Here is a 23,046-nt window from a genome sequence, read left to right as displayed (position 1 = left end):
GGGCAATATGTCCCAGCCTCCCCTGCGAGGAGGGACAAGGATCAATTCCACTAAGGCACAGCATATTCCTTTCTTCAGGTACAAACTCTGAGGCATTCCAAGTGAATGTCTTAGAGACATCTTGTCTTACCTGGTGTCATGGATCTTAGTCCTCTGTAGTTTTATTTTTTTCCAATGAGAATGTACCTATCTCCTAGAGATCCAAATGAAACTAAATAACTTATAATAAATGTGTATTCATAGAGTTGTCTCAGCTTCTTGTGCATTACTAATTTTTTTAACAGTGCTAAATACTCATTCTGATAAATTACAAATGCATTCTGGTAGAAAATTCAATCTAAGGATTTTTTAGGAGACACTGCAAAGAATTGAAATGAAAGGGGAAAGAAAGTCAAAATCAAATAGGGGAAAATTGACCAGAAAAAATGAAGTAGGCAACTCAAATGTAGAGCCAAAATTAAAAGTCTGAAGGGATGATGAAATATGAAACAGCCCCACATTCATGTTGCATCCTGGAACAAAGATTGTGGGGAGCATTGCAAAGCACTCCAACCTCAACTGTAGAAACTGACTGTTTTGGAAGTTTCTGCTGTTCTGTGAGCCAGAAGGCATGTCTAGCTCTGAATTAAATAAAATCTAATTACAGCAAACAGAACCAACCTTTTAACTCTCTTTGCTCATTTCCTTTTTTTTTTCCCTGTAATTTTGGAAGATTTGAGTTTGGAAATGTTGAATTAAACTAAGTTTCATTCTAAAATCTTTTGAACACTACATGTCACTGTATTAACAAAATTATCTTCTCAGCTTTTTAAAAAAATAAATCTGTATTCCTAGCAATTGTAAGTATTTTTGCGTGAAAGTGTCCTAGTTTAACATTCTTTCTGGACTGGCTAGGTTACAGCATTTGGGGGCAACTTTTCAGTTGAGAAAAAGAAAACAGAGAGGATAATATCAGGATACACAAAATCAGGAAAGTGGTAAATGCAGAACTGTTCACCACATTTCACAGAACTAAAAATAGAGGGTAATCACTGAGACTACTAGGAGATGTGATTAGACAAAAGACAGTGTTTTTTCTCAGTGAGCAGTAAACTTGTGGAATTCGTGGCCACAGCAGGTTGCAGAGTAAACACTATCAGTAGATTCAAAGCAGGGTTAGACATGGATAGGTAATAGCGGGAGCAGGCAAATATGTATAATTTACATCCTTAATTCAGCATGAATGCTAAATAATACGGAGGAACGGATTGCACACAGTGGCCATGTTGTGTGTCCTCCCTAAACTGTTTCTCTTTTCTCTCTCTCTGTAAAGCAGACCAATGTTCTTAATCTCTTTTTAAAAAACTGCAGAAAAAGATAAATAATTTGTTTGTCAGTTTACTTGAATTTCTCACCAAACACAACCAAAACTCAAAGGCAAAATTTCTGGGGCTTTATTGATTTAAACTGTAGACAGAAAACAAAATAAAACAAAGCAAAAACCTATTCAAACATTTTTTCTACGTATTAGACATTACTGGAAATGACAGGAAAGAGAAACAGGACTTGCAAATAACTGTCTTAAGCTTTCAACTAACATCATAAAATATTTAGCTAATTCAGTTTTCTTTTATTTTAGATTACTTTCAGTCTAGATTCTGCTATTTGCTTCTGTCATCATCCAGAAACTTGGAGGTAATTTATAACTAAATTTGTTTTATTTTGTTAGTTACTTTTGCATTTAAGTTAGCATTAAAGAAGCACCTCCTACAGACACATGAACTCCTCTGCCAACTGAGAATAGAATTACAGGGTCAGTAATGCTGTAAACCTCCAAAATCTTTGTCCATGTCTACTTGTAGGAATAAAAAAATAATTAATTTACTTTCGCTTATTTTGGCCTATCAGCAGTATATAAGAGAAACTAGATAGGTAATATATCAGCATGGTAAATCAAGTTTTGAATATTATATTTCTCTGCAGTGATTTCCAGGGAAAATAATCACAAATCATAAAGCTATTCAGTGCTACCTGGTTTTCTCAGACCAAGTTCCTCACAGTGCAAAGTTATATTTCTGAGAACATCCCGAGAATGCAAAGAAAAGATATAACTCTAACAGTATGTACAGATGGCTTCATTGTGCTTGTCACTAAAAATGTTTTTTAAAATTGTTTTAAGGTAAAAGAACATTTTAGGGAATATTAATTCTTAATGTCTAGAAAAAAATGTCAAACTCAGACTTTTATGTTTTTTACAGCGAGAAAGTATATGCAATCTGATAAATACTTCACTCAGGCTAATGTCATAAAATGTCAAAAACAGATGTGACTTGCATATTCTTTTTTATATAACTTTGATTATAATACTACTATTGGTCTTGGCAAAATCTTTTTTCATAGACAAGGCTTAGTCATTCTTACAGTCAGAAGAACAAATACATCACATGTGTAAATTTTATCTTGGATTTAATGTTTCGGTGTTATTAGGAAAGTTGTCCAGAAGGGGTCTCAGATTGTTGCTTCCTCTCATGTTTTACCTTCTGGCTATCTCATGGATTTATTGTTGTTTGTGTTACTTCAGATGTAACCTGGACAATGTTGTCAATTGTGACTCAATAAATCAGTACAGGCAAACAGCGCACCTGTAAAGAAGAGTTCAAATGTAAAAAGAAGTGAAAAAATGGGATGGAAAATGGTGATTTCATGTTTGCCCATCATTTTTCTTTATAGATTTCTTTATAGATTTAAATAAAGTGCATTACTGAGGGTGAGAGTATAAGAATATTTTAAAACATTATTATTGAGATAATTCTCCAGAAATTTAAATTTTCAGTTAGCACCATCATAGTAGAAGTTGAGGTACTGTGTCGTTACCAGACATCCTTCCAATATCTTCTAAATTTATATAGTCTCCTTGTTTACATGCTTATTAAATTATTTGTTATTCTAACAGTCTTAAGGCAGAGGATGAGTTTTAGAAGATTGATATCATCTTAAAAAACTGGAAATAAACTCATTATATCATTGCTTAATTTGGCATTATGTCATGGTGTTTACGTTAGCATGAATAATATTAAAGAACATTTGAGCTGGAAGCATAAGGACTGTGATAAGTGAAGTCTTATTATACAGAAAATGGCAATATAGTGTGGATCTTTAAAATACAATATTGTAAATTATGCTGCCATATTTTTCCAAGAAGTGGGAAGGAATATTTTGGGGAATTCTTCACTGTTTTGTTTGCGATACCAGGCTGTGGCATTTGCTGTCTAAAAATCTCCATTTCACGTGATTCTTCTCCTAAAGTGAAGTGGTTTGATTAAACACTTTTAGAAAGATTTTATCTTTCACTATGATACAAAGCTCTAAATGTGAATACAAGGGCATAATTAGAACAAAATATATTTGCAGAAAAGCAAATGCTTCAAGGTTTGTTGGAAGTTTGTAATCTAGACTCAGTTACCTTGTAATTATTATTGACAGTATTTCTTTTAGTATCTCTAATTATCATTTCTGTTCGTAATTAAGAACAAGTATACCATTTACTTTCAGAGTGCATACCAATAAAACAATGTTCAGGACATTATGAAAAAGTTCCACTTTCCTCTGAAAGCAGACACAATTTTTTAAAAGAATATATTGAGACACAGATTTTCCAAGATGGTCTTTTATATTTAGGTTCCTAAGCTATTGTAAAAAATCTATTTTTAGTGATTTTAAAGGAAAACACAAAAGAAAAATAACCTGGAGACTGCATAATGGTTTTGAACCCTTTTTACCTCCAGTGTACATCTGGCAAAGATAATGTTCAAAAAGAAATTATTATTTCTTTTATTCTCCATGTTTGGTTTGGTTTTCTTGCTCTTAATTAAATACTTCACATCAGCACTATTAAGTAAAAAGTGAATTATTTAATAGTATCATAATTTTGAGATTAACAAAGTCCAGTTGATACTTTGTCTCCTACTCTGGTTTACTGTCACATTAGCACTCATAATGTTGAATTTCATCTCCTCTGTAAATGCTAGGAATACTTTTCAGCTGTGAAAAGGTACTGAAGATTTAGGAATTGTAAACCACTTGGGACACCTTTCCTATGTCCTTACACCTCCTGGAAGCTTCCTCAGCAAGGCCTGAGAAAACATTCTAAAATGTTCACATTAACTTACTTTTTCATTTCCCTTCTCTGAAGTAGAGGATCCAAAAATGGAAATACTTAGTCCTAGGTATGTCACGTGCCTCCAGATATAAATTATAGAGCAAATCAAGCATATGTATGATCAGTCTCAGTTTATTATCCACAGAGCAAATAGCACTTTTTTAACTTGCTTTTCTCTTTATATGTTGGAGAATTGTGTTATCTCACTCAGTTACGGTTTCATGCTAGAAACTCACATTCAGTCAACCATCTACCATGAACCTGAAAGTCTTAATCCTCCACCCCATGCACAGTGAAGTGATTTAAGATTCCTTGTTTCCAACAAGGAACTTGTTTCTAAATGTGGAATGTAACCCTAGATCTCAACATTAGAGATGCCAGCCCCAGTAACTGAGCTATGAATTCTGAAGTGGTGGGTGTTCATTTCCTTTTGACATTGTATCCTTGTTTAATTTTTTATGAAAGCAAATAAATTTTAGTTTCAGTTATTACGGCTTGAGGGGGGTGGTGTGTTTTTTCCCATCAAAAGGCTCCCTTCCCCAGTGAATGGAAATTATTGATGCACTTTTCCCCTCCCGCCTCTAGATATATCTTTAAAGCTTCACTATTTTCTATCTTGCTCAACATCAGGCTACCATGCCTCATGGAAACGCCTTATTGAATACAACAGGGATAAAACCTGGTTTTAGGGAAGTTGATTTCTAAAGAAGCTAGATTCATGAACTTCTTTCAAACAAAGCAGTAACATCAAACAGGCACATCAATTAACAGTCCCCATACAATAGTAAATAAATAAACAAATCCACATGAGATAGAAAAGTTTTGTAATAATGAATGCCCAATTAGTTAAAAAGAATATTTTATAAATATTTTCTAGAAAACATAAATCATTATTTAAATAATAAATCCATAAGTGCTTAACTAATGTCAATTCAAAGATAAACATTAGAAAATGGCTTGAGAAAAATAAATAATATAGTACGGTACTATATTAAAAGTTTGGGTTATTTTAAAATGAAATTAATTTACGAAATTGAAAAAATATTGTTCAAAATTTCCTGTCTTGTCTTTTTGCTAACTATATGGATTTTCCTCTGCTTGTTTCAGGCTTTGAGAAAAGCAGCATCAATTCTGCTAAATCATGTTAAGTGAAAAAAATACACTATTCAAATGTTTGCCTTTTTGCCAGGGAAAAGTTTTGTCACATGCAGGTCTTCAGCATTGAAAGAATTGAATAATTCTGTTGGGAGGTCTCATTGAACAACTCACGTTACTATATCTTGAGGTACATCAACAATAGGTGGTCTGTAAAAAAATCCAAATGTTAGTTTTCTCTCACTTTTTTGCTGATATAAGTGGGTTTTTTTATTATCCGAAACTGTACAATTTCAGTTTTCATTGAGTCGCATTTATTGCTATAGCCAGACTAATAATTCAGGTAACAAGCTGTTCGTGGACTTCGAAAAAACTCATATTTTTCGTTTCTAGGTTGCTGACACATCTCTCTCTCTCCTAGATGTAATGGCAAAATATTTGAGACTCAAGAGAAATGCAAGTCATAAACTAGATGCACTGGAAAACACACAGCCACCCCCCCACCCCATCCTCAAAACCCTGATCTAGTAATGACTTTGTTCTGAAGTCACTTCAAAATGTGGATGATTTGTTTTGGAGGTGGGAGGAGATGAATAGCATTTTTTTATTCTATTCGGCATTCTCAGTGGTAGAATATGGTTACATATTTTATTGATGAGAGTGCGTAGAGTATGGTAGAATATTTTCCACAGATATGTATTGTGTTATATCCATGCACAATTAAATAAGTGTGCAGTGCTTCTCTGAGAGGCAGAGAAAGCCAGTCTTGGGGGCCATTTTTAATTATTTTCTCTGTTTTCTCTAAGGTGCTGGTAGCAGAGGATGTGATTGAAACCTTGCTTTATTGATAAGTAAGTCACCTACAGCAAACACCCAATTTACTTTATCTTCTGTGGTAAATTAGAAGGGATTCTACTGTGGATTCAGTCATGCACAGATGACTTCATATTTACTTCTTAACTACAGCCATGAAATTCTGAATTGCTACTGAGGTGTCACAACTGAGACTGAAATAGCCCAAAATGTGACTTTTCAGTCCTCTGGCCATAGTGAAGTCAGTTCAGGGATACTGAAGTTCTTACAGTGTAAGCTGCACTTCATCACAAATCCACTTGACTCTCTTCTTGGATTATCAGGTTGTGTGGATTTATTCTCTCAATTCAACCTGAAGGTTTAGGAATTTCTGGCGTTTGGTATTAGCCATGCTTGCTCTTTGAAATTTATATTGAAAATATGTCTGCCACATACTTGCTTGTGACAATCTCAGTTTATAAAAAAATTCTCAATTCATTAGCCATCCAGAGGAAAAGTATCAATAAGCTAGTAACACTGGTGTCACACATCACCTTTATTTCTGATGCTTGTAGTGGTAAAGCTGCTGCCTAGTCTCCTGTGGGCTTCAGAAATGTGCTCAAAAGCAAGGTTCCCTCCCTGCGGTTCCTCCTGCATCTACGCAGATAACTTTTCCCCTAAAGATATTCCTGCGTTTCTCTCACAGAACTAAGAAATAATTTTGTAATATCAAAATTTGTCAGACTCTATCTGTAAATTTTCTGTGTGTGGAAAACAAATTGTAAATCTAGCCACCATTAACATCCACAGATTTTAGCAGTAGAGAACTTTTCACTACCTGAAGTGAATGTGTTGGTTCTAAAGTAGTTCCTTCACTGGTCCTACAAAACACCTTCACCCCTAGAAGTTCTTCCTAACCACTGCTCTCATGTTGTTTGTATTGATCTTCTGTGGCTTTGATGAGAAGGAAGTATGCTGCTGATTCCCTGTTGTATCTGCACCACTTGTGGATATTTATAAAAATTCATAGGCATGTGGTCATTGCATTATTCCAATATTGTTATCTTTGCTGTGTTATTTGTGCTATTTGACCAGAACTTTTATACTTTACACTAACTGTACATTGAAAAGGAATCAGGTAAGGATTACTGCTGACACAATATATTCATTGTGATACTTTTAGAAGAGCTACTGACTATCGCAGATAGCAGTCTTAGGGCAAATAGAGTTTGAAAAATTTTTGAAAGCACAGACCATATCCAATTATGCAAGTCTTCCTTTGGTTTCATAAATTACATGTATCTACCAAATCATTGAGTCTGTCTGAAAAGACTTGTGGTTTAACCCTAGCCAGCAACTAAACACCATGTAACCGCTCACTTACTCCCCCACCCTGTGGGATGAGGAAGAGAATAAAAAGCTAAGAAAACTGATGGGTTGAGATAAGAACAGTTTAATAATTTAAATAAAAATTAATAATAGTAGTAATGAAAAGGAAGATAGCAAAAAGAGAATGAAATGAAAGACAAGTGATGCACAATGTAATTGCTTCCCACTCACTGACCAATGCTCAGTCAATCCCCAATCAGCAATTCCCACTCCCAGCCAACTCCCCCCAGTTTATATACTGGGCATGACATCATATGGTATGAAATATTCCTTCGGCCAGTTTGGGTCAGCTGTCCCAGTTGTGTCTCCTTCCAGCTTCCTGTGCCCCGCCAGCTTCCTTCCTGGCAGGGCATGAGAAGCTGAAAAATCCTTAACTTAGTATAAACACTACTCAGCAACAACTAAAACCACCAGTGTGTTATCAACATTATTACCATACTAAATCAAAAGCACAGCACTGTACCAGCTACTAGGAAGAAAATTTTTACTCTATCCCAGCCAAAACTAGGACAAAGACATAGTAGATGGGAGAGGGAGGAAAAGAACTACTTTGGGTAATAGATTAGAGATGCAGAGTTTCTGGAAGTGACTAAGAGAAATCTTTATTAACATGAAGATTAATGGATTGCTCCTTGCATCTGTGACTAATAGATGGTTTAATACTGAACTCAAGTAACAGGAACACCTGGCAGTCAATGTAGTTAACAGGAGTGGCTAACATTAATTTAGTTTGTAAATGAGCAACATTAGAGAGTTGGTTTCAAGCATTAAATGCAGTGAGGCCTTCCTACCTAGCAGTAGAACAATGAGTATCTAAAAGTTAATTTAAGCTCTTCCTCAGGGGCAGCAAATCAACCCAGACATCAGCTGTATTTCTTAGAGACTAGACACCAACTTCTAAGATGAATATAATTGGGGGTGGGGGAGAAGAATTGAAAGAAACCCTCAAAGACCCTCAAAGCATAGGACCTGGGAACCTTCAGAAGCATGCAAGATTGTAAGCCCTAGTGTGAATGAAGACCAGCTGGAGTGGTGAAAAGGTGATATAGCTGTTTGTGTTACTTTCCAGTCAGTTTCAGGATGAGGGTGGTATTTCAGTCTGCTGATGGATCTGGTTCTTGGTGGCTGCTGTACATTGTCCATCTCATTTCTTGTCCTCAGGACCAGAAAAATAATAATTTGCCAGTTCTATGGTGAAGAAGTGAGACAAGTACCAATGGAGCAGAAGAACTGAAGATGTGTTAATTTTTGCTGATGGTCAGGTACATGCTTGATATGCTCTGGGGTGCTAGTCTTGTTTTCTTGTGAGTTTGTATGCTGTTGTTTGAGTTTGTTTCTTCTTTGCTTTCCATTTGCTGGGACTCAGATGCTTAGTCTTTAGGCAAATGTTGCTTACTTCTTGCCCAGACTTCTGAAAGGGGGAAAGAAAAGGATGACGATTCAAAGCCATGCCATTTAAAAGTTGCAACACTTAACAGAGGAGAGAAAAATGATCTATTTACCTCTCTGTGTCTTTCACCCTCCTGTACATAATCCTCTTGCATAGACAGTCTGTGATGAATAGATATTCATTTACATTCTTTCTTTGGTTTTTGCTATGTCTTTGTGTATTTTTTTTTTTTTTTTTGAGAAAGAAGATGAGGGTAGATGAAGCTAAATAGGTAAATGAATATTTATAAGATTATTTGGTGATTGTTGGGAAATCTGCAAAGTTCTTTCCTATCACTTATGTCTTATGATTCTTGGTTTTTTTGGGTTGTGGTGTTTTACATTTTTTAGAAGGAGTGGGTTTTTTGTGTGTGTTCTGTGGAAAAATTTTAAGCAGTCAGTCCAGGTAGTGAATTTTTAAAGTATAAAAACCTACCTTATGTAGACTACACAGCTGTGGACAATAATCACTCTGAAATGCCATGATTTTGGCATGTTATGGTGGGTTTTAAATAGAATAAGTACATCAGGATGAGGAAAAATGTTTTAGAAAGGTTCTTCTTCTGGGATTAATGATTTGGCTTACAACATCAAAGATAACGAAAAATAAAGTTGTGGTTGTGTCAGGAATGTGTTTCAAACAAAAGATTTGATATTTTGCTTCTTATTTCCCTCCCTGTCTTCTCCTTTTCTGGTTATCTGTTGGAGTGCTGTAAATTATATTAGCTCAGAAAGGTGCTATCTAAGGTGGCTTGAGCAAATGAATTATTACTTTTACATAATTAACATTCACTGACCAGAACCGTAACTGAAGGATTGAGATAAAAATGTCTTGCATGCTCTTGTGTCTATAGGAGACTGGTAATTTGTGCCTTCCTGCAAATTGGAGTTTACTGGAAAATATACAGTGCATTTTAATTTTGTTTCTACCATATCACATACTGTATAAGGCTTTCTTTCTTTTTTTTTTTTTTGTTTTTATACCTTTAATCTTTGATTTTATTTTGAAACATTTTGCTGGATGTAATCATTTAATTGGCTTTTTAACTAGATTTGCAGGGGGTCGGGGATATGGTGAATAAGAAAGTGGGGGAAGTTGTGAGTATACATGATATAACTGTATTCTCTCTTTAATGGCTATCTATAGAAGATGTCCACTGAGATAGGTAACTTTTAGGCAAGGCATAAGTCTGTGCTATTGTGAAATATGTCAAAAGCATATTAGGAAGAGTTCTGAGTAATTTTGTTTATAAAAATTAAACAAATCTTTCAGTGAATATACTTCAATTGTGAGTTCCATAAGGAAAGACACAAATAATCATTTGCTTGTGAAATTCTGTATTTCTTTTTGAAGATGTCTGTGCTGATTTATGTTGTGGACAAACTATCATTTGATTTGTTCACACATTTTGTTTGTGTTTATGTAAATACACTGTATTGGCAGATCTGATCTGAAATATTCCATCACGCATGTTTTTCTTATGCGTGAGAAACTCCTGCAGGAAAATGAAATCTTACAACAAAGGAGCAATAATAAATATACAGGGAGTTTCATAAATGGCTGTTTGCTTTCTGAATAAATAAAACAATTTCTTTCTATTGTTCTCTTGTGTCACTCCAGAAACAACTTGTTAAAATTCCAAGGATAGCTAGAATGATTTTTTCTTTTGATTGAGTTTGTTTGCTGGGTACTAACTTATTCTGGCTGATTATAAGCCCCCCATTCATTTGTGAGAAGCAAAAAACTTTTATGTGGACCAGACTGAACCTAAATCAAAAGTATTTAAAAAAAACCCCAAAACAAAACCAAACCAGAAAGAACATCTTTCTCTCTGCAAGGTCAATTGCTTAATCCTTTTTCTGAGATTATACAAATTCAACGGTGCCCAGTGGGCCTGCCTGTCTTTGCCCTGAACCTTATGCAGTCACTTAGCTGGCACAACATAAGTGAAAAGCGATGTTAAATGTTATCAAATCAGAATGGTCATCTTTTACATCAGTTCCATACTGCCATAAATGACTGTATAAATTACAGCAGAAAGTGAGATTTTTCCATCATGACATTTGAAGCGAAGTGCAGCCTTGGTATAAACTCAGCAGTTCCTTTCCATTTTTGTTTGTTTATATAACAGACCTGAGTTTCGGAAGAAACACTAACCTGAAGTGTTAAAACCTTCAAGGCTCTGGCTGAGTCATGCTGACAGGTGAGAGTAAACAAGTGTAAAAATGGAAAGTGTTTCTCTTCAGGCTGGTGAGGAAGTTTTTAGCTGAGTATGGAAAAAAGAAAGGACTATCTTCTGACGCTTGGTAACTGTTAAATCTGAATTTGAGCTGGACCTGTCTTTAGCTGACGATTTTTAGTACAGTCATGATTTAAATTTATGATGTAAACAAGCACTTTTCACAGGAATATTACTAGATGACCAAACTCTACAATCCAAACCTCTAGTGAATTAACCTGTCTAAAAAGGATTCTTTAACATAAAATTACTTATTTTGTCATTACAACCTAAAGAAAAAGTTTTTTAAATACTTCAGGTAACTTAATTCTATCATTTTCTATAAAACTAACCATTTGTCATACACCTATGATTTTTTTTTTTCTGTTAAATATCCTAGGAATATGAACTGCAACTAGAAGGAACTGAGAGGGAAGTCATAATTGTGCCCATCTTTCTCACCAATTTCTCCTGTTCCTTCCTTTTCTTTTTTCTTTGCAGTGTGCAAATCATAAATCCATTCTGCTCATTCTTTAATGTAACTCGTAATCTTGATATGCAGGAGAAGCAAAATGTACCTTGCAAATCAATTGTCAGCTAAAGTGAAGTGGGAAGGCAGATCCCTAAAACGTGCTCAGGTCCTTGACCTGCTTTGATTGACACAGATACGCATGACTGATGCAGTGGCAAGCTCAGCAAGACATGAAGTAGTTTTATTTAATCAGGGAATTGTCCATGTCTGAGAGTGTTACTTATGTGGTGTGTGTCTATGAATAAATATCTTTTAAGCTTGTATGTTAATGGTGCCTTTACAGCTGAACTGAATCTCTCACCCAGATTGCAGTGCATGACACGTGTGTGCTGAACAAGGAAATGTTGAGGGAGTCTCCTTGATGTATGAAAAGCTGATAGCAATTCACTTCAACACTTAACCTGACCAAACTCAATGTTCATAAAAACAAACAAAAAATCTTCTTTGAAGGACAGTGCTGTGCTTGTATCACTTCTGTTTGCTAAGAGATGAGGTGGCTCCTACTCTCCATGTTACAGTGTGGTTTTTTTGATTTTTATTTTTTGGGGGGGCGGGGGAGGGAGTTGGGGTTCTTCTTTAGGAGTTAGATATTGTAGTAGTAGCCTACTACAGGCCACCCACCCAGGACAGAGAGGTGGATGAAATATTCTATAGGCATCTAGGTGAAATCTCACGATCACTTGCCCTTGTTCTTGTGGGAGACTTTAACTTCCCAGACATCTGCTGGAAATAAAACACAGCAGAGCGGGACCAGTCTCGGAGATTCCTGGAATGTGTGGGAGACACCTTCCTGACGCAGCTGGTGAGTGAACCAAATGAGAAGGTGCCCTGCTGGATCTCCTCTTTGTGAACAGAGAAGGACTGGTGGATGATGTGGTAGTTGGAGGCCGACTAGGGCACAGCGATCATGAAATAATAGAGTTCTCTCTTCTGAGGGAGGCCAGGAGAGGGGGAAGCAGAACTGACATCCTGGACTTCCAAAGGGCTGACTTTGTCTTGTTTGGGCACCTGCTTGACAGGATCCCTTGGGAGACGGTCCTGAAGGGTATAGGGGTCCAGGAAGGCTGGGCGCTCTTTAAGAAGGAAGTCTTAATGGCTCAGGAGCAGGCGGTCCCCAGGTGCTGTAAGAGAAGCCAGCAACAGAGAAGACCACCCTGGCTGAACAGGGATCTTTGGCTGCAACTCAGGGAGAAAAGGAGAGTTTACAGCCTTTGGAAGAAGGGGCTAGCCACTCACAGTGATTACAAAGATGCTGTGAGGTTATGCAGGGCGGAAATCAGGAGGTCTAAAGGCCAGCTGGAAATTACTCTGGCTTCAGCAATCAAGGACAACAAGAAATGTTTCTATAAATATGTGAGCAGCAAAAGAAAGACCAGGGAGAGCCTCCATCCCCTGCTAGATGCAGGAGGAAACATGGCAACAAGTGATGAGGAAAAGGCTGAGGTGCTTAATGCCTTCTTTGCCTCAGTCTTTAATAGCAAGACTAGCTGTATTGAGGGAATCCAGCCTCCTCAGCCATAAGACAATGACTGGGAGAACTACCCTCCTGCATTCCAGGAGGAGATAGTCAGTGACCTGCTGCATCACATAGACACACACAAGTCTATGGGACCGGATGGGATACACCCGAGGGTGCTGAAGAAACTGGCTGGGGTGCTCACCAAGCTGCTTTCCATCATTTACCAGCAGTCCTGGCTGACTGGGGAGGCCCTGACAGATTGGAAATTGACCAATGTGACGCCCATATGTAAGAAGGGTTGGAAGGATGATCAAGGAAATTACAGGTCTATCAGCTTGACTTTGGTGCCCGGGAAGCTGATGGAGCAACTCATCCTGAGTACCATCATACAACACACACACGATTTGCTGGGTAAAAACCTGGCTGGCTGGCCGGGCCCAAAGAGTTGTAGTGAATGGAGTTAAATCCAGTTGGCGGCCGGTCACGAGTGTTGTCCCACAGTGCTCGGTTTTGGGGCCACTCCTGTTTAACATCTTTATTGATGATCTAGATGAGGGGATCGAGTGCACCCTCAGTAAGTTTGCAGATGACACCAAGTTGGGTGGGAGTGTTGATCTGCTCGAGGGTAGGGAGGCTCTGCAGAGAGACCTGGACAGGCTGGAGCGATGGGTTAAGGCCAACTGTATGAGCTTCAATAAGGCCAAATGCCGGGTGCTGCACTTTGGCCACAACAACCCCCAGCAGCGCTACAGGCTTGGGGAGGAGTGGCTGGAGAGCTGCCAGTCAGAGAGGGACCTGGGGGTGTTGATTGACAGCCAGCTGAACATGAGCCAGCAGTGTGCCTAGGTGGCCAAGAATGCCCATGGCATCCTGGCTTGCATCAGAAATAGCGTGGCCAGCAGGGACAGGGAAGGGATCTTGCCCCTGTACTCGGCACTCGTGAGGCCACACCTTGATTCCTGTGTTCAGTTTTGGGCCCCTCACTATGAAAAGGACATTGAATTCCTCGAGTGTGTCCAGAGAAGGGCAGCAAAGCTGGTGAAGGTCTGAAGCACGTGTCGTATGAGGAACGGCTGAAGGAACTGGGGTTGTTTAGTCTGGAGAAGAGGAGGCTGAGGGGAGACCTCATCACCCTCTACAACTGCCTGAAAGGAGGTTGCAGAGAGCTGGGGATAAGCCTCTTTAACCAAGTAATAAGTGATAGGACAAGAGGGAATGGCCTCAAGTTGTGTGAGGGAAGGTTTAGACTAGATATTAGGAAGCATTTCTTTACAGAACGGATTGTTAGGCGTTGGAATGGGCTGCCCAGGGAGGTGGTGGAGTCCCCATCCCTGGAGGGGTTTAAGAGTCGGGTCGACTTAGCACTGAGGGATATGGTGTAGTTGGGAACTGTTAATGTTGGGTTGATGGTTGGACTGGATGATCTTCAAGGTTTTTTCCAACCTAGACAATTCTGTGATTCTATGAGTTTCACCAGGGTCCATCTTCCCCATATTAGTCTGTAGGAAGTACTGACTGAATGCAGTTTGAGCAGCTCTTGTCTGTGTCACGAAACAGTGGATTTCTCCCAGAAGCTGATGCTGTAGCATTATTTTAGCTAATCCCAAAAAATCCCTTTCCTCTTGTACATGCTGCATTATGGTATTTCAGACTTACCCTGTACCATTAATGTGATTAGTGTACCTGCTATTGAAAAGTGGTGTTCCGAGCCTGCAGTAACCCAAGAGAGAAGTGGTAGAAATATAGCGGTGAAATGGAGGGAAGAAAGCCAAACCATTAGTTAACACAGCATTTAAAATATAGCATGTGAGTTTGCAAAATATTTAAGCTTTTTAGATAGCTGCTGCATCCCGGTTATTAAATACTGCTCCTTTACTGAAACGTGGTAGCTGGGTGAGAACTCTCTATTAAGTTAAGCTGGCAGGTTTTTTACAATGGTATTTTTACCTTTTCTAAGATACGCTAGGAGTGCTCACTGTTGGTTATCTTTTCTCTTATGATCTTTTAGACGTGTACTTGCAATGTAGCTAAGGGTCAGTTTAATATTTTTTCAGTTTAATCCTTTCTCCACTTCCTTGTGTGTGTATGTGTGTAATGCGCTTAAGCAGTTAATAGTTTAATACCTAGTATTTTATGGATATTTTGATGATGTTTCCAAGTATGACCATTTGAAATTCCTTTGTAACATTTATTATTTATGATATTTGAGTGAAAATATACAGGTAAGGATAAGTTTGTGACAGAGCTGTCATTGCAGATCTTTTCTGAATGTTTTTCCCCAGGATCTGGATAAATCTCTTTTTCTTCAAGCACCACATAAATCAAACCTTTCTGAATTCTGACTGTGATTAGTGCCCTCATAGTAGGTATTTCCCTCAACCATAGCTCCTAATTCTGCACTCACCAGCATCTGCAGTGTGTGGGTGTGTTGTTTGGAAACCTCTGTCTTATTTTGTGCATCTTCCCAGACTTATTTACTAAAGTTGGCTGTCATCTCTACCTTTTGTACCTCTTCCAATACTCTCACCTTTGCTGAATATCTTCTGCTGTTTCCACAGCCTGTTTGGATTTTTTCCTGGGTTACCTTTTACCTTGCTGCTGCCTCGCAGACCTGCCTGTGCTGTGCTCACATATCACTTTATTATCTCAGTATTGAGCATCATTTGGAAAGTGCAGTGCTGTCTGAAGTTATAGTCTTCACTGGCCAATCTATCTGGCTGAGGGATAAAGATTGCTTGGCAAAAACTATGACCTTTATAATGATAAATATGTTGTCCTATTCATCACAATAAATATAAAGCATTGTCCCGACTTCCTGATAGGACAGCGCATGTACTATGAAGAGCAATGTTATTCCATGTATGCCATTTGTGTATATGCAGGACTTTTATTTAAGTATTAAATAGAAATAAACACAAGCGTGGAGGCTGAATAAGATTCATGTAATTTAAGAGATGTAATTAAAACACCATAGACAGGAAATTTATTACTATTAAAATAATTTAGAAAGCATTTTTCTATACTAAAGAGCTAATTTGTATTTTTATGGCTTGATTAATATACTGTGGTGAAATTCTAAAGCTGCAAAGCATTAATTGTCATAGAACTAAGACTAAAGCCTAATACTTTAATTTTAGTGTGTTCAGAGCAGTTTAATGCTGTGCAGTTCTCCATATTTGTGTGTGTTTTAACAGCTAAAAGATTATTTGAAATTAGGAAAGACTAATTGTTTCAAACTTAAGCAGATTCAATGAGTAGGGTAGTGGACTGTGGCTTAGAATATCAAGATTTCAATTCTGGCACCTTTTTATGGTTCTCTAACATGATCTACATCAATTCCTAACCCTCACTGACTCTTTTCTGTAGTTTCAGTGGGCTCTGTGGTTGTTGTCCTTTCAACATCCTTATAAGATTCCAACCACCCTGATCTAAGCATCTTTTAGAAATACAGGAGAAAATAATAAAAATTATGTGCAAATATGAACAACTTTATATAAAAAGGATAATGATATTAATGCACTATGTCCTCATGATACTTCTCTCTTCCTTTAGCCACAAATTGTGTTTCCTTAAAGTTTACACCAGTTTAAATGTCTTAAAAACCATCATAATTTTAAATGAAAGAAGGAAATGTACTGCAGACTTAATTTTTTATTCAAAACTTTCTCAAAGATTCATAAGAAAAATTCATGGAACTGTAAACTTTATAGTTACTCAAAATTGAATGTCTACCAGACTGTTTCTGTTCACAACTAAAAATGGCAGTTTTACACAATGGAAAAGCAGTCACCCCTAACTTTCCAGTACTATTTTGTACCTTGAAAGAAACCCAGAGATTAGATTTTAAGCGTGCAATATTTATGTTTATGGGTGTCTTTTCTGGCATCTATGCACTGAAGACAGAGGTGTTTCATAGTAAAGAAAACAGAAGTCATGTATATGAAGAAGGAATTACGGGCTGAAATCTTATCAATATTACAATGGAGGTTAGACTAGATTGTGATGTTTTTCTCTTCTGATTTTAAAAACTGAGTAACTGATCTGATTATATCTTCCTTTGTGCTCAAAGAAGCATCACTTTGATCCCTTGTTTTTGAAACAAAGTATTAAAAAGTTTCTAGGGCATTTGAAATATAGGAAACTCTAAAAGCGGGGATTTTTTGTTTGTTTGTTTCTTCCAGTATACATGATATGCAAACTTATGAGCTTCCACATGGGATGATTTGAACTCATTCTCCTCTTGTGAATTTTCAACCTAACAAAATTTGTCAAGCGGAATCTCTTTGCTATTTCATAACAACATAATAGTATTTTCTCTCTTAGTTCATAAGTTTTATCTTTCTTTCTCAAGTATCACACTTGTAAAAAAAAAAAAAAAATTGTCAGGGGATAACAGGATTTTTTAAAACATTTTATTTTACCTTTTAGTAATAGTGGAATACATTAGGGCTTGGGCAGGGAGATGTTGGGTGTGTGCTTGGGGTTTTTTGCCTGGATACTGCAGGGGCTGGAATTTTTATTTTTAACAAAGTAAAAATAAGATTTTTAAACAGGCTACAGATCTCTGACGTGTTTTTATTATTATTAGTTTAGTTTAAATTTGTGAACAAGAGACCATAGAAACACCCATTTGTCTTTTTCTTTAAATAAATCAGACTTTTCAAGCTTTACTTCCACACTTTTGAGCAGTGAAAACATTTAATGTTCATTTAAAATTTGTTTCAGGCAGTTTATCTGTGAGTTTATCTGCTCATGTAAAGAACAACAGACCATTTCAGATAAGCAGTGTTCCTGCAGTGTTTGATACAGAAAGATTTCAACTATATATGTCTATATATCTTCATTTTTCCCTGGAGCTTCCATCAGATAAGTAATGTTTGGGATAAAACTAGGTGGAAGAATAATAAAAACTGAAAAAACATGGTTTATTTTTGATCAAAAACAATTATATTTTGTTCCTTGAAGGTTTAATTAGCTCCGATTTTCTTTGAAATTAAAAATAAGTTGTTCTGTGGTAATATTCTCCCAACAGCTACTTGATGGCATATGTTAAGTCTATTCTTTATAGTGTTAAGGAATATTTTATAACTTAATTGTTCTAATGTGTATTTCCCTCTCTCATACCTTGAATTTTTACCAGAAGAAGAACATTCAGATTAATGAAAAATACTTCAACTACCAGTCTCTTCTTAGTGCAGATGGGTTCCAACTTATGAAATGGTTTACTAAGAGGGTTTATCTGAAGATGCTATCAGTCTGATGAAGGTTGAACAGAATACAGCTGAAGGCATAAACACTCAATTACCTGAGCAGCCTTTGTCCACCATTATTTTCAGTTTGAGCTAGAGACCCTGATAACTTGCAACCCATCACCCAATCTCTTTAGTTATACTAACCTGAGGGGAGAAAACAAATCTCTGCTGAAACATTAAAGGAAATAGAAAAATATTCTTGCCCACTAGTATGTAATGCAGGCAAATTTTCTCACTCTGCTGGGACTTCATTGCTATGAATCTTCTGACAAAATTTATCAGGCTGATGGAGATTTGGTAAAGCTTTAGAGTGCCATTAAAATCCGTTGAAATTAAAATTACTTTCTCTTCTTGCACAGAAAGTGAATGCAAAGTTGGTAAAAAAAAAAGTGCCTTCTATTAAAGAAGATTGCTTATGACAAAAATGCACACTTTAATCTGACTGCTTTTGAGCTCATTAGGTTTTATTAAACTTGAATATATTGGAAGCTAAGGAAAAAAAAAATTTAAAATGAAGTTTTACACTGAATGTGAAAAAAAAAAAAATGGTAGCAAAGATGAGTTTGTACAAAAGTTGCATATTCCAGAACCATGTAAAAAATGGCTTGAGGTTAGAAAATATTTTGCAGGAAAATTAAGTGTTAAAGATTGTAGGACTTAAAATTAACTTATGTGATTTCACATAATTAAAATCTGCTACCAGCATCATCCTTCATCACAGGTGTGATGACAGAACTCTGAAGCAAAAGAAAGAAGATATCCAATTAGGAATAACTTCTTAATGTTGTTTGTACTCAAAAGTACGAAACCCAGAGATGGTGCATAAATATGGATTCCAAGATATCTGTAACCAACAAGTGTAAATACATAAAGAAGCACATGATTTGACTTGATCAGTTCACTCTGGAGTGTCAGTAAACAAATACTTTTGCCTGTTAGGTAGCTTTCAGATCAACCAGCATGAATATTACAGGCTGCGTAGAAAGGCTGATGTGGCTGCAAACCAGGGGAGATGAGCAGCAATGCTAAGACTGGCTAGGAATTTCAGGTTGCCAGATATGATCAGTGAAACAGCTGGGTTTTGGTTAGCCTGGTTGAGCTGTACCAGGTAGAGTGTGGGTTTTTTTGAGTGAATGTGATTACAACACAGAAATCTTCTCCACCCAAGAAACATTTTATCTGGTGGGAGAGCACAGACTTCTGGCGTACTTTGGATTTTGCCAGTGCTAAAGGAAGAATCTTACAATGATTTTATTAAAGTAGTAGTTAAGACTTTTTTCTTTTTACTTGTCTCTGTTTTACCTACTTCCTCTATGTTCTGCTTCTTGCTGAAATAGAAATATAAGTACCAGTCAGTCAATTGTCTCCAACATCTTCCAGGTGAAAGCAATCTGATTTAATTGGCCTTTTGCATACTGCTGATGATTAAACTGAAAATTACTTTTCTGTGCAAATAGTTTAAGGTTGTCATTCTCCTATTGCAAGTTCAGAAATCTCAATAACTGAAAGATTATCAGAATATTGTATGCCACTGTTTCGAAGAGGAAAAAGTTGCTGGGGCTTGGGATAAGTTTTGTCTCAGTTTTTAGAAATGGGTAGGTAGGAGCAGCTGAACTAACTCTGACTTCTTTCTCGGTGAGGGTGGAAAAAAGCCAGCATCTCTTTTTATGTCATTGATATGGGTAACTTAGGGCTGTCTGGAGATCTTTATGAGAGGTAGGGGTTGATGCTGCTAACATCTATGGCTGGTTAAGGTGGCTCCTGTTCCTGAGATTTCAGATGAAGCAACATAATGGGTATCTTCCTTGCTGTTATAACAATTTTTGGGTTTTGGTGGTTCAAAAAAACCAAAGAACCCCTACACACCTCACACCCTTAAAAAAGCTATTGGAGAGAAATTGCACTGTTTCAAGGAAGCAGGTGTAGGAAGTAGACAATGACAGAATTAGCTAAAGCCCTCTGGCTGCTGTTATCTGTCAGGCCATGAAGAATATGAAGTTTCATCTGTGTGTAAAAATAGAAAAGTGAATGTTGCCCCCTTCTCTGTGGGGAGAAGGTATTTACATTTTTCTGTGTGTACACACAGTATACATTCTAAAACAAACTCTTTGAATGTCAAAATCTTCTTTGGAAATTGTGAGAGAGAAGACATTCAGGAAAGCTGAGTAAAAAGGGACAAATTCAGACTTATTTTGAGATTTATGTTCTATTATCTGTTGGATAATTCTATTGCTTTTGCACAGGTTAAGCAAATACATGTAAATTAAGAAATAGATCTTTTTGAGAATCTTTGATTCTTTAAGCAAACACAACATGAATGGGATAGCTAAAGCCATATTTCATTTTCTGGTGGAGCTCACTCACGTTTTAAAAACACTGTGACCTGTGTTGAAAATCAGTGTTCTGCATCTGCTGTATTGTAGAAGATGGAAAATTCCTGTTAATTCCAGAGCATCATTTGCTGAGTTCAAGTTTGTGTTGGATGCCACTGTTCTTAAAAACTGTTTTTCATGTTACTCTCATACTCAGCTTATGTGTAACTTGTTTTTTATCCCAGATGGTTTAAGAATATTTTCTTAATTGAGCAATCAGCTAAATGTATTTGACGGAACTCTGTGAAGCAGACTTCTGAAATTTCACTAAAAAAGCATAAGTCTGTATTATAAGGGATATAAAGCCCCATCCTGGTGGTGTTTATTCATAGTGGAATCTATATTCTAATTCACCTGTGGGAGCTGTAATATAGCCATGACATGCAGATTGGTGGAGTGGGAAGGAGGAGGTCTGCAAGACAATGAGACCCTGAAAGTGGCTTCTTTGACATAAATAGCTGTGTGACAAATGTGACAATTAATAAATATACAGTTCATGTTCCATAAAAGCTTGGAAATCATCTGTAATACATTTTTTCTCTGGGAAACCACTTCATACTGTGTCTTGTTTGTTTATGAAGATGTAATTAATATTTATACATACCATGGGTAAAACAAAGAGTATTTTTTGAATACTCTGGAATGGAATTGGTTTCCCCCTAACACAGAATTGATTCAATATAGAGAAAATCTTGTATTTCTGTCAGGGCTGCTAAATCCTCAGAATGCTATATATTTGTATGCCTTGGATAAAAATAGTAAGTGTATATATAGTTTTTATCACTTAAGTCCTTTCAGCATCTCCCAGAGATAAGAAACATTTGTCACATTTTGAAGGGGTTTTCATTGACAAAGGCTTCAATCATGCAGAAAGCTGTTTTCAGATTTCCATAAAACAAAGCGGACACCATTTACATGATAAATTGCTCCTAGACAACAATCTTAGCTGACTACCCAAGTGCTACCCAGTGATTCTGTTATCACTGATTTGTCCTTCAGTTTTGAGCAGAATGAAAATGAAGGACTTGCAACTAATTGTGCCAGGAAAACAGAGCTAATTTGCTCATACTGCCAAAAAAAAAAAAAAAAAGGATTGTAAGTCATTATTGTTGAGCGTAAATCATATCATATGCAATAACAAAGCATTATTAATGGCCATACCATCTTACAAAGGGCCTGAGGGTGATACTTTGTAGTAAAAATTACTGCTTGAAAGGTCTAACAATTTTGAAAAGCACAAAGACATGTATTTCTAGATGTTGCTGAAAATTGTCTTCCAACAAAAGCTATGAATCTGTGTTATTTTTAATCAGTACCAATCGAGAGGAGGAAGTAAAGTATAGATATATAAATATTTTTTTGATTCTTTTTTTATTACCATATTTTATTCTGACAAAGATATTGGAAACTAGATATGTTTTTAATTTTAACCTATTAAAATACAAATCAAGAGACTAATTGATACTTTAACTAGTATTATGCTGAATTAGTAGTCTGCTTTAAGTACTCCGTTTTATCTATTCCCAGCCAGACTTACAGTTCAGAATATCATGGTTGTTGAGTATGCCAAAAGAGAAAACCTGACCTCAACAGAGAGGGTTCAAGCTTTCCATTCTTAAAGATGTCATAATCTTTTCAAAACTCTTTGGAATAAGATTAAAGGAGTTTTGACACTGATGTAGACACTTTTAGCTATTTTGGTCACAATGAAATATTTTTCCCTGTAAGCAAATATTTTGCATAATGCTAACTGTGCCTTCTGTTCTATGATTATCTGCTCTTATGCTTTCATCTTGCACCTTTTTATCATTCTGGGGAGCATTTGTTGTTGTGTGTTTAATTTTTTAAAAAGCCATTTCTTAACCAGGATTCTTAACTATCATCCTTTTCTGCTTTTTGCATTTTCTGTTGTTGTAACTGTGCTTTTTGGACAATAGGCTTGAAGATGAAGTAATACTGCTTTTAACTTTGAGGTGATCAGTGTAATTTTGGTCTGTATAGTCTTGGTTTTAAATTAGACTTGGATTCTATTGCTAACCAAAAGATTCTGAAACAGGATTATGTTGTGGTCTTGTCTGAAAACAAATAGCGTAGGAAATAAATAAAACGGATCTGGGAAAGAGAGCTAAAGTAACAATGAAAAGATGTAATTTCATAACTTTGTGACCTAAAGAACTGGTTCCAAGTCATCTATTAATATTCCATATTATAGTCTCTATTACTGTGCAGATAGTTCACCTTAACTATCACAATGAAAATGGATCTTGAGAAGAGATACTTGGAAGAGTAGCAGCATAGAGTCAAATTGATTTTTTTTTTTATATTGGTGATTATTTTGTGCATATTTTTCTTCCAAATTTCCAAAACATA

This window comes from Strix aluco, chromosome 4 (assembly GCF_031877795.1).
Source record: "Strix aluco isolate bStrAlu1 chromosome 4, bStrAlu1.hap1, whole genome shotgun sequence".
NCBI classification, from domain to species: domain Eukaryota; kingdom Metazoa; phylum Chordata; class Aves; order Strigiformes; family Strigidae; genus Strix; species Strix aluco.
Note: the sequence above shows the minus strand (reverse complement) of the source record.